This window comes from Grammomys surdaster, unplaced genomic scaffold, assembly GCF_004785775.1.
Source record: "Grammomys surdaster isolate TR1022 unplaced genomic scaffold, NIH_TR_1.0 126131, whole genome shotgun sequence".
NCBI classification, from domain to species: domain Eukaryota; kingdom Metazoa; phylum Chordata; class Mammalia; order Rodentia; family Muridae; genus Grammomys; species Grammomys surdaster.
Window position 1 is genome coordinate 212891 of NW_021620939.1, and position 11816 is coordinate 224706.

The following is an 11816-nucleotide window of genomic DNA, read 5'->3' on the forward strand; positions in this document are numbered from 1 at the left end:
CACAGAGAGAGAGAGAGAGAGAGAGAGAGAGAGAGAGAGACTGAGACTCTTAGGTTTCCATGTGGCTGTTTAAAGCATCCTTAGTGTTAGTTCTCTCTCTCCCTTTCCTTACGCCTCTTCTCTCCCCTACCTTGCCATTCTTCTTCTCACTTAAACTTGCATTCCCTTTTCTCATTCATGCCATCTATATTCACCTATCCCCAATCCTTAAGATATTTTTGAACATTCAGAGTTTAGACACTTTCTGCAGTGACAACAGATGCTGGCAGAAAGGAGATTTCCTGGAAGAAAAGGATGACCATCTAGTCGTCTGATGGACGTGATTCAACCAAGTCAAACACACTGATCAAAAGGTATGTTCAACTAAATGACACATTGCCCTTCACTTTACTGTCTCTCAGTGAGAAGGTATTGGAAAGGGGGCTGCAGGTCACATGATAGGAAATAATTTTAGAGATAGCTACTTCTATAATACAATATTACTCTGCTATAACTCCTTAGCTGTGGGATTTCATTACAGATATTGTAGTTAGTTCCAAGCTCATCCCATTGTGGTGCAAAATAAAGATATTTTCCTGGGAACTGAGGCCTGAGGGATCTCTCTTATCAGGTAACTTTTACTAAAACTCACATCTTCACTTAGCATAAAAAGGATGGAGGTTTGTCATTAAAATGTACAGAAACCAGAAAGATTGACAGACCTTTAGCTGGTTGGCTGGAAACTTGTAGTATTGGGTTATCTAAATCCAGTTAAGGAAGAACTGAAGAACTATTGTCTTTCTGGTCAACCCCACTGCTCTCTGTCCCTTGGAGACAGATTCCATTCTGGTTTTTCTCATTGTTTACAGTAGGCACTGAGTGGTATAAGGAATGTTTCCCTAAGCCAGAGAAACTCACATGGCAAACCATAAATGAATCATTGATTAGGACCCAGAGTGTTACAGGCTTGGATTGTGTTCACAATAGTGATGTACGTGACCCACAGCAGAATAAAAAATGGATCCCCTGAAATCTAGACAAATGTTAGCTGTCAGCTCTGCCACCTTGGAAAATTCCCCCAGTTTGTATGTGCAAATCAAGTGAAGACGTAGGAAGTATTAAAGTACTAAATGAGGAATGATTATTCAGGTTAATGCAAACTCCTCCAGGGAGGCTAACACATCAAGCCTAAGCCAACCAAAAGCCACAGACACCTGGGTATCAGTTAGAAACCAATGTGATTGTGGCTGCTGAGTCACAAGTTCAACTCAATATGACATCGGGTTGGCTGAAAGCAATTTGAATTCATTTGCCTGTGTTGAGAGCATCACCTATACTGTTCACAGTGGAAAGTGAGTGTACCTTGTCTAATCCCCTAGATTCCTCTACTCCCTCTTCCCAACCTCAGCTACTTTAACACAGCAATGATTCAAGGTGGGTTCAAGGACTCCCTTGCATCTACTGAGCACCAAAGGCAACAAGCACCTGTCTGAACATGCTAAAGAAGACTGTGGTTGGAGTAGGTGCCCAATTATTCATCTTCCCCATTTCCTGGATTCAGCTACTGGGGTATAAGAAAGGTTAAGAATGGTGTGAGACAATATGGTGGCATATTTTTGGGGTGGGGTATTTTAGGTCAATCAGATGTCCTGTTGCTGTGGCTTCCACTGCTGAATGTGTAAAAGAGCTTAATGAGTTAATCAGTTAATCAGTTATGTCCCGAAATTCCCAGTAGACATTTGCAGCCATGGACAGTAACGAATACTATATCCAACACTATGTTTCTTCTTTACATGCATACTTATGGTATTTGCTGGTTATTTAAATTTCTTCTTTGGAAATATATCTAGTCAATACTTCTATTCATCTTCAATTGTACTGTCGTGTTGAGTTTCTTTAGACCCTTATATATTCTGGATAATAAACATTCATTAGATGAATCATGTATAATGCTTCTCCCTCAGATCATGAGTTCTCTATATTGTCTGTTGATTGTTTACTTTGTTGAATAGAAACTATTCAACTCGTTCTAATCTGACTTACCCACCTTTGCCTACATTGCTTCTGTCTTGGGATGTCATTCAAAAGAAACACTGTCACTACTGTAATCATCTTGGTAGAAATGAAGACTTCCTAAAATGACATTTGTGTCAATCTGACTAAAAGACTATTCAAACAATGGACCACAAAGAAATCTGAGTTTCCCAGGAGTCTCATGTGGAAAGAAGGCAAAGGCTCCAGCCGGAGGGGGAGCTCATCTCTAGGAAAGATTTCACACAGTTCTAACAATTTGTCAGACCACCTTGCAGGATGGAACTGAAACCCATAATGGTGGGTTAGAGGTGGGTGTGACTTCATCTTGACCTAGAACGCTTAACTCTCCACTTCCTTGGCCAGGTTTTTGTTTGGTTGTTTGGTTGGTTGGCTGGTAGTTGGATGGTCAGTCGGTTGGTTGGTTGGGTGGGTGGGTGGTGGTGGTGTTTTTTACCTTTGATGTTACTCCAGGACCTAAAGAAGGACTTGAGGGGTTTGCTGTATCTTTTTGTTCTTCTTCCCAATGTGGTCACAGAGAATAAATCTCTTATCTGCTTTTGACATTTAATTTGGCTCTTTTTATTGGCTTATTTGGGATGGGTGGCTAAGACCTGGCCACAGCACTGGTTGTGTTCCCTAAGTCTTATAACAATACCACTGCCATAAAGTATTTCCTCTTATGTCTTCTTCTGGTAGGTTTGTAGTATATGCTCTTACATTTAAGTCTTTAAAGCATTTTGAGTTAATTTTTTCACAGGCTGAGAAATGGGGCTCAAGCTTCAGTCTTCTACATTTCCAGTGTCTCCAGGATCATTTATGGGAAAAACTCTATCCCAGTGTATGAATTGGTGACTTCTAAAATAAATCAGTTGGTTCTGAACATATGGATTCCTTACTACGATCTCTATGGAATTTCACTGGTATACACATTGGTTAACTATAGCTTTACAGTAGTATGTATTTCATATAAGGCAAATTTTAACATGAGCCTCTTGTCACCTTGATGCCCAAAGCCTTCACCATATTGAAAATGATGTTAGGAAGCTAGGAAGCTGAATCCCAATGGCTCTGGCTGTAGTGTAAACATATTGCTGCAAGCAGGAAGCATCTGATAAACTACAGTGCAACTTGATCCCTCTTCTTCTACAAGTGGGTAGCTGATTCTTGTGCCTTCTCTTCAGGCACCTTTTTTTCTGTCGGCTTGGCTAGTCAGTATGATGACTTTTGTCTTATCTTATTGTGTTTTATTTTGTTGTGTTTTGTTGTTACCTCTTATAAGCCTGTTCTTTTCTAATGAGACAGAAATGGAGTGGAACCAGATGGGAGAGAAGGTGGGGGAGGAACCAGGAAGAGTAGAGGGAGGGGAACTGCATTTATATTATATTGTATGAGAAAAGAATCTATGTCTAATAAAAGGGAAAAATAAATAAAAAACCAAACCAAACCAAACAAACAACAAAACAACAACAAAAAGTCTTCCCTGGGCTTTGTGAATAGCTTCTCCATGCTCAAGTGGATCCCTCTTAAAAAGCACCTAAGCTTCCACTTATTAGTGTGTGTGACTGATCCAAGAAGTCTTGTTCCTTCCTAGGAGAGATGTCTTCATTTTTGTAGGGAGTCAGCTTAAGACACAACACTAATAAGTAGTTGTAAAGTGGTCAACAAGTGTCAATTGTTGAGTGAAAATACTATTATTTAAAGATTCAGTCAGATTGGCTCCATCAGCTGATTGCATGTCAGTTAGTAATTGACAGTTGATCTTAGGAAAAAGTTTATCACTCATTCTACCACTTGGGAAGAGTGCACTAAAGTATCTGTTAAAGCAGTGACATAAATATACTGTCACTCACCAATTTCACCTTTAAATAGAACTAGAAGTACATACATGCATGAGCACAACCACATGTACATCAAATGACATGCCTAAAAATATTCATTTTACAATTATTCACTGTAATAAAAAAAAACTAGGACTAGCACAAGCTTATGCTAACAATAAAGAAAATAAACAAATTGCTCTGTATTCATATGAAGGAATATTATATGTTATTAAATGAATGGATTACTATTATAAGAATATCAATGGATTTCAGAAATATGATTTGAACAAAAAAAATCAATCATGGAATAATGTGCACTGTGTTATTCCATTGAATTGAAATTCAAAAGAATTCCAAACAGTCTGGAGGCTCGGAGATGGGGAGGAAGCTTGATGCCAGTGGCTTCTGACTTTCTAATCTGGTGGCAGCTGCGTGTGTGACTTTGCTTTATGAAAATTCATCAAGCTGTCGAGGCGGCATTTGGATAAAGTTCCCTGTATCTATTATACTTTAATGAAAAGTACTATGACAAAATTAGGACTGTTACTAATAAAATACTGTGAAGACTAAGGCAGAGCCACAAACAGGAAAGCTGTATGCTGGCCCTGGGTGGTAAAGAAGCATGAACCCAATGTCAATTTTTAGCATATTAGACTCTTCACTAGATCAAAAGCGAAACATGCCATGATTTCTGGAATTCAGATCTGATTTCATGGATTATCTTTTCTATAAAAGTTTGGGAAAAGTAAAGAATTTATTTGCATTTATAATTCATGGTAGAACAGACGGACATTCCTTTATCTAAAACCTACTTTATAGCAGCAGCAGATATTATCATTTATTGTCAAGCAATTTAAATTTAAATTATAAATCTGTCTGTAAACACTATTACTGAATATTTTTCAAGAAATTCTTGAAATTTCTTGAAACAATAAGAAAGGAAAATTAAATAAAAATTAGTAAGTTGAAATTAATAGTGTTAGTATTGGTTAGTGGTGCATTTTTTATTCTTAGCACTCAGGAGACAGAGACAGTGAGTTCAAGGCCAGCCTGATCTATATAACAAGGTCCAGACCAATTAGGGCTATGCAGTGAAACTTTTTCTCAATAATGATAGACGATGATGATGATGGTGGTGGTGGTGGTGGTGGTGGTGGTGGTGATGGTGGTAAAAACAATAATCTCTCTCAAAATAATCTGTACTATATGCCTAAAATATAAAGAACAAACTAATTAAAGAACTATTTAGTAATAATACTAAGCAAGATGAATAATCATAAAACACATATTTAAAAACAACTGAAAAGAATAACCAAAAAGGAAAGAGCTACAGAATTGACTCACTAGCTAACATGTACTCATCTTGCAGAGGCCCTGAGGGTTTATCCCTAATCTGCATCTGGTGGCTCAGGATCACTGGTAACACCAGCTTTCAGGCATCTGACCTCTGGCCTCCGAAGGCACCTATACTCCTGTGCATACACACACACACACACACACACACACACACACACACACACCCCACAACACGCACAATTTAAAACGGAATTTTGAATACTTTTTTAATAGTGAAAAGGAAGATACTGATGACGATAGCAAAATGTAAGTTACAGGGAGTTTAAGTAAGAAATAAATGGTCTTTGTAACAAAGGCTCAACCGTGTACAGGAGATTTTTTTTTTTTTTAAAAAAATGCTTGAAATAGAGAGAAACATCCTATTTTGAACTAGAAGATGGATTTTCTGTAGATGTCTATTCTCCGTCACAAATTTAATGTTTATAGCTTTGCCACATGAATTTGGGAATTTCACAAATTTATCTCATAATGCACCTGGAAAAATATACAGGTGAAAATCGTTATGAGAATCATGAAAGTGAATAAGGATAGATGAATCATGGTATACCTATTAAAATGTGCAATGAGGCTGCAATAATTAAGATAGTGCTGCCCTGGAGTAGGAGCTGGCAGACTAATGAAGCCCTTCTGATATCCACAAACACACACACACACACACTGAATCTATATCTGCTTTAAAGGTAGTAAATTAAGTTAAATTGGGAATAGGTAGGTTACCCACATCCTCCATAGTCATAAACATTCTTCTGTTATGTTCAATGAGAACATCTTACTTATCTGTGGCCTTATAAAATGTTTGTATTCTACATTCCTTTTTCTCTTTCTTTGCTCACTCAATTTCTTGATATGAAAATACAAGCAGGTTTCAATACAGTCATCCTTTGTCTGGAGAACATAGCATTCCTTGATATACAGACACCATATTCTGCAGATTGCATGCACTGTCACCAGCAATGAGTATCCAGACTGTCCCAACTTCTTATCAGACATCCTCTGGGCAAGGAGATTTTAGAGTATGTAAGATGCCTGCTTCCTCCCGATTCTCCCGTTCTTGTCTGGAACTTATTCCCTCTCTTAGCCATGAATTTTTACCTCTTCTGGGATGAACTCTTTCCATTTGGCAGAGATACACCTTCCCACCTCATGTGGGTTGAGGTACATAACTGATGAGATACTCACTTGTTGTGTAGCCTTGTGCACACCAGCTGTGACATCTCTCTTGTCTCTCTGGCTAAACTAGGTCAGCATCTGCACATCAAATCAAATGCTATTCACTTACAATACTTCTCAGTAAGTTGGACAATTGTTAAAAAGATATTAAGAAGTATAATAAAAATGAGGAGCCCCATCTCTATAATGAAATGTAAATTACAGAGATTCTTCTTGCTGAGAAGCAAGGTATACTTCAGAAAACCATGCATTTTAAGATCGATTTTCATCAAGATTAGAATTAAAATTTTGCCACCTGTGTTCCTAAACCTCAGCTTCCACACTTGCTAACATTGATGGCCAGTGCATCGGGGAAAGCTGACGCTTAAATGAGATGGTGTGTGGAAAGTATATCACCAATCTTTAAATGCATAGGGCCATTTTTATCAGATATACAAAGCCATAGATCTAGTGGATTTTGCCTGAAAGTCTTCCATCCTGGCTGGTTAGTCCCTTGTAAGCTCCTACCCACCTTCCCCTTAATTAGAATCCCAAACCACTCCCTTTCTTCTCTGTCTTTTCTTTGATCCACAGACATTTGATAATTTAGACATCTTGTTTAATGCTAGTTCTCTGGCTTCCCTTGCAAAACCCTATTGAGGCTGAGGACCTGTTTATTTGCTTGCTGGTGGATTGTGAGAATCTGAAAATAGCATCTAGACTGGGTTTCATGATGACTTGTATTTGTTAATCCTGTTCATAGGAATAGCTATCATGCTGGCTAGTTTTATGTCAACTTAACACAAAAGCTAGAGTTATTGGAGACTAAGGAACCTTAATTGAGAAAATGCCTCCGTAAGATCAGGCTGTAGACAAGCCTATGGGGCCTTTTCTTAATTAGTGATTGATGTGGGAGGCCCAAGGCCATTGTAGGTAGTGCCACCATGGGCTGGTGGTCCTGAGTTCTATAAGAAAGCAGACTGAACAAGCCATGGGGAGCAAGCCAATAAGCCTTGGCCATCCACGGCCTTTGCATCAGTTCCTGCCCCCAGGTTCCTGCCTTGGCTTCCTCAGTGGAAGGTGATTTGAATGTGTATATCAAACAAACCCATTCTTCCCCAAGTTGCTTTGGTCATGGTATCTCATCACCCCAGTAGAAATCCCCACTAAGACACCAAGAGAGCTCCCTGATAAACTGGAAGATTCTGAAAGATGCTCAAGAGGGTTGGTAGTGCAGAGGTCACATCTGCTCAGAAACCTGTCTGTTGCTAAGGACAAGCTCTGGATCCATGGAAGAGATACCTGGGGAGTGATTATTGAAAAACAACACAGGTGCATAGGTAGAAGGACAGGAGTCTAATCTTAAGACTGACTTCCACATTGCTCTTCTCCTTTTGCTCCTCCCTTTGTCCATCCTTTCCTCTTCTGTCATTCTCTCCCTTTCTGTGCACTGATTCCTGCACTGTTGGGCACCAGTGGTGCCCACCCTTGTGAGCATTGACAATGCTAGCCAGGCTTAGGAAACACCAGTAGTTGGCTTCTCTCTGAACTGTTGATCCAGTGCACTGGGATGGAGCCCCAGAGTGACCATTCCTGCTTTCTCTCTTATTTATTTATTTATTTATTTATTTATTTATTTATTTATTTAGTCTTTGAGATGAGGTCTCTCTGTATGCCAAGCTACTCTAGAACTCATGATTCTCCTGCTTCAGCCTGTCCAGTGTTAGGATGGGAGGTATGTACGATCATGCCTGGTGGGAGGATGCCTTCTAACATTCTTAGGTGATGATGCTGATATTGTTGTGGTGGTGGCACAAGACCTACTTCTTGTGAATCACTTCTCCTAGACTGCTCATTCTCCGTAGACAACCACTTACTACTGCATTTATCTACCTGCTTCTCTGTGATTCTTCTCTTTCACGCCCCACCCTTCTACGCCCCCTTACACACCCGTACTTGATGAATGCATATATACGAATGCATGGATGCACACGTGCAGCTGTACACACACACACACACACACACACACACACACACCTTCATCATCATTATCTATTATCTATAATCTATCTACTTACATATTTTTCTAAATACATACAAATATGTGTGTGTAATACATAATGGAAGACAGAAAACATATATATTTTCATGAGGTCAGTAATTTCTTCTTTTGTAACTTGGAATCAGAGACAATCAGAAGAGGAAGCCCCAAGTCCCATCAGCTGGTATACTGTATCTCTGGCAGGAATTCTCTTCTCTCCAGTGCACTTCTGAAGGCCTTTGTGCAGCCTCCCTGCTGCTGAGTGTGATGCACTTATAGACAAGGTGGAAACTGAACCCCCAGGTCCCTCCACAGGACAGGCTGGGCCCCTGCTCTCTCCCACAGAGAATGCCTGCAAATCTTCAAAGACCACAAAGGTAGGGGGAGAGATGATAGAAAGTGAATCCATTAAGAGGCGTATAAAGCTGACAGTTTCAAAAATAATGATCCGGGTTTCCTCTTATTTAAAACCATCCAGCTGCCCTGCTGCTTTTCATAGCTTCTGCAACTGACACTCAGTATCATTTGGAATTAAAAATACATAAGTGTTCGCTGAAAAACCTGCTAATTTGAAGGTCATTAGCAGTCCAAAACATATTACTTTTATTTATAAAAACGGCACGTAATAAGGCTATTTAAATTTACCCTCATCTCTGGCTCTTGTGAGCTTTCCTCCTCCAGGGTAAAGCCTCCTGCCTCACCTTGGCCCTGACAGTGTGCCCTCCTCTTGGCCTTTATTTCTCTGCACCGGCCCTGTGTCTAACACCTGCCTGGTGGCCTCTGGTACCCAGAGGAGCCTCTGACTCACACTGGAATAGCATGATGAACAGGGACATTAGAGTTGGTGAAATGGTTCTGTCTTCCAGGGAAAAGGCACTTCTAGCAGTTTAGCGTTGATGATTTTAGAGGCACTTGCCTTGGTAATGGGGATGTTTGAGAAAACTCTCCTGTGGCTGCAGCTCGAGTCCTCGATGTGTAGGTCTTTGCCTTGGCAGTCTAGTAGGTACACCTCACCCCGGATCATGGTGTGCCCCCATCCCTTGCAAATCCCCTGTTGTATTTCTGGGATGGCCACCAGTCAATGCTCACAGTTGATCCTCACTGTGTGCTTTCTACACCTCAATCATCTCTGGAAGCCCTGGGGATTTGGCTTTGCAAGGCTGCCAACAGCTGCACCCTAGGACCTATTCTTCATTTGTGCACAATACTGCTGTTACTTAAGTCTCTGTCCCCTGGTGGCATCCCTTAGCCCAGCCCTCTGCATTGTCTTGACTTTCTCTTTTCAGTTTGTTCTATGAAGGAAATTACTAGAAGCTCAGCCTGTCAGCAGCCTCCTTGCAAATTCCTACTTGAAAAAGGATGAAGGGGGAAGGGGAGAAGGCAGTGAGGCTGGGGGTTGTGGTTGCCATAGAAATCTAGAAATGGGACTGACAGCTGAAAAGCATCTCAGGGAGCAAAGAAGAGGAGAAGAAAAGGGGCCTGGATGGGGGTGAGACTGCGTGAGTCGGAGCTGACCAATGGGCAGTCACACTGAGTATATTTAGAGTATATCCATGTGGATCTACTTGTTGTAGCCCAGGGTTTTGAATTATGCCAGTAGGAGCAGAGCTGAGTAACGAATGTCATCAGGAGAAGTCCCACCATCTACAAACGTGCACCAGGGCCTGGAGGAGTCATTACACACCAAGTCAGCTTTCTGGTCTGAAATAGGGAGACCCCTCTGCTGTGAAGTGACCTTGAGTCCCTTCTAAAATTGGGAAGAGCATGAAAGGGGACAAAATGTGTTCTCTGAGATTTATTCCTTCATTATAGAAAAAGTCATTTGGGGCAAACTTAACCACCTTCTCTCATTGCTTCTGCTTCTTCTAATTACATGTGTACAGAGCTTTTTAGTTTAGGCTGGAAATAGGAAAGAATTTCCCCCATGACAAGTGGGGTATAGCCCAGCTCAGATAAAAACTCTGGGTCCTGAGAGGCCACTGAGACAGGTGAATAACATAGTGAGAAATTCTGGTAACATTCCCATCAAGGCCCACAGAGACAAGATGGTGAGTCAGGATGCTGGCAGTGTGAGGCCAAGCATGCTGAGCCAGTTCCTCCCTGGTCAAAACCAATATCCTCACATGCTTTAGGACTGAGGGCTGTCTGAAAATGGCACTTCACTGCCTGCCAGCTTCCTCCAGGAGGCCCAAGCTTCCTGAACCAGATGCTGGGTCTCCTTCACTGGCATTTCTCACACCATTTGTGGGGCCATAGATAAGATCTCATATAGCCCAGGCTGGCTTCAAAGTCATGGTGCTGAAGATGTCCTTGAATTCCTAATTTTTCCCAGGCCTTCTTCCCAAGGACCAGGATTACAAACAATGCCACCACCCTTGGACATCTCTATGTTTTAACTTAATAATTTCCTGGCTTTGGTGATTTGAATAAAAATGACTCCTTTGGCTCATAGGAAATGGCACTATTAGGATGTGTGACCTTGTTGGAGAAAGTGTGTCACTGGGGGTGGGCTTTAAGGTTTTAGAAGGTCAAGCCAGACTTAGTGTTGCTCTCTCTTCCTGCTGCCTGCTAATCCAGATGTAGAGCTGTCAGTCAACTACCTCTCTAACACCACATCTGCCTGTGTGTCACCATGCTTTCTGCCATGATAATATTGGGCTGAACCTCTGAAACGTAAGCCAGCCCCAATTAAATGCTTTCCTTTTTAAGAGGAGCTGTAATCATGGCATCTCTTCACAGCAATATAACCCTAACTAAGACACTGTCCTATTAGATTGTGAGATCCATTACAGAAAGGTGACCAGGAGGCCCCAGATGTTCTGTAGTCATGTATTACAGATGAGTGAACAAAATGAAGAATAAATACTTGGACTTTCTGGAAGCTCCCCTCGAGCCTTTAACTGTTGGCACATGCTCCTTGACTTCCACAGCTCTCATTGGGCTTCCAGACAGGAGGTGTGATTTTTCACAGAGATGGACTTCATGGTACTGGCTGTTTCTTTTTCTGGTACCCAGTTCAGGGCTACTCATTGTCCTTTTAGCACTGACAAGAGGCCTTCCACTTTTTGAACACTCAGAGAGTATTCCAGGGGCTTGCTTCCTTTCTACTTCTCTGGGATAACAAGCTGTGTTAGAACACAGTGCAAGTATCTATAACTCACTTTCAGGTATGAATTGCTTGACAAAGGTGGTTAGAACTGGGATCCAGATTTAGTTGATGAGATTTATACCAATATTTTCACTTCCTACTTTTGCCACCTCTCTGACTCCCAACACGCCCCTTTAAGCCACCATATGTAGATCGTGTCTAAGCTGACCTTGATCAAGACCTCTTAGCAAGAAGTGAGACCAAAACTCAGCAAACTGCTACCCATATAAGTTAAACAACCTCCATCTGTTTTGGTAAAAAAAAAAAAGTTTTATTGAAACATGGCCAT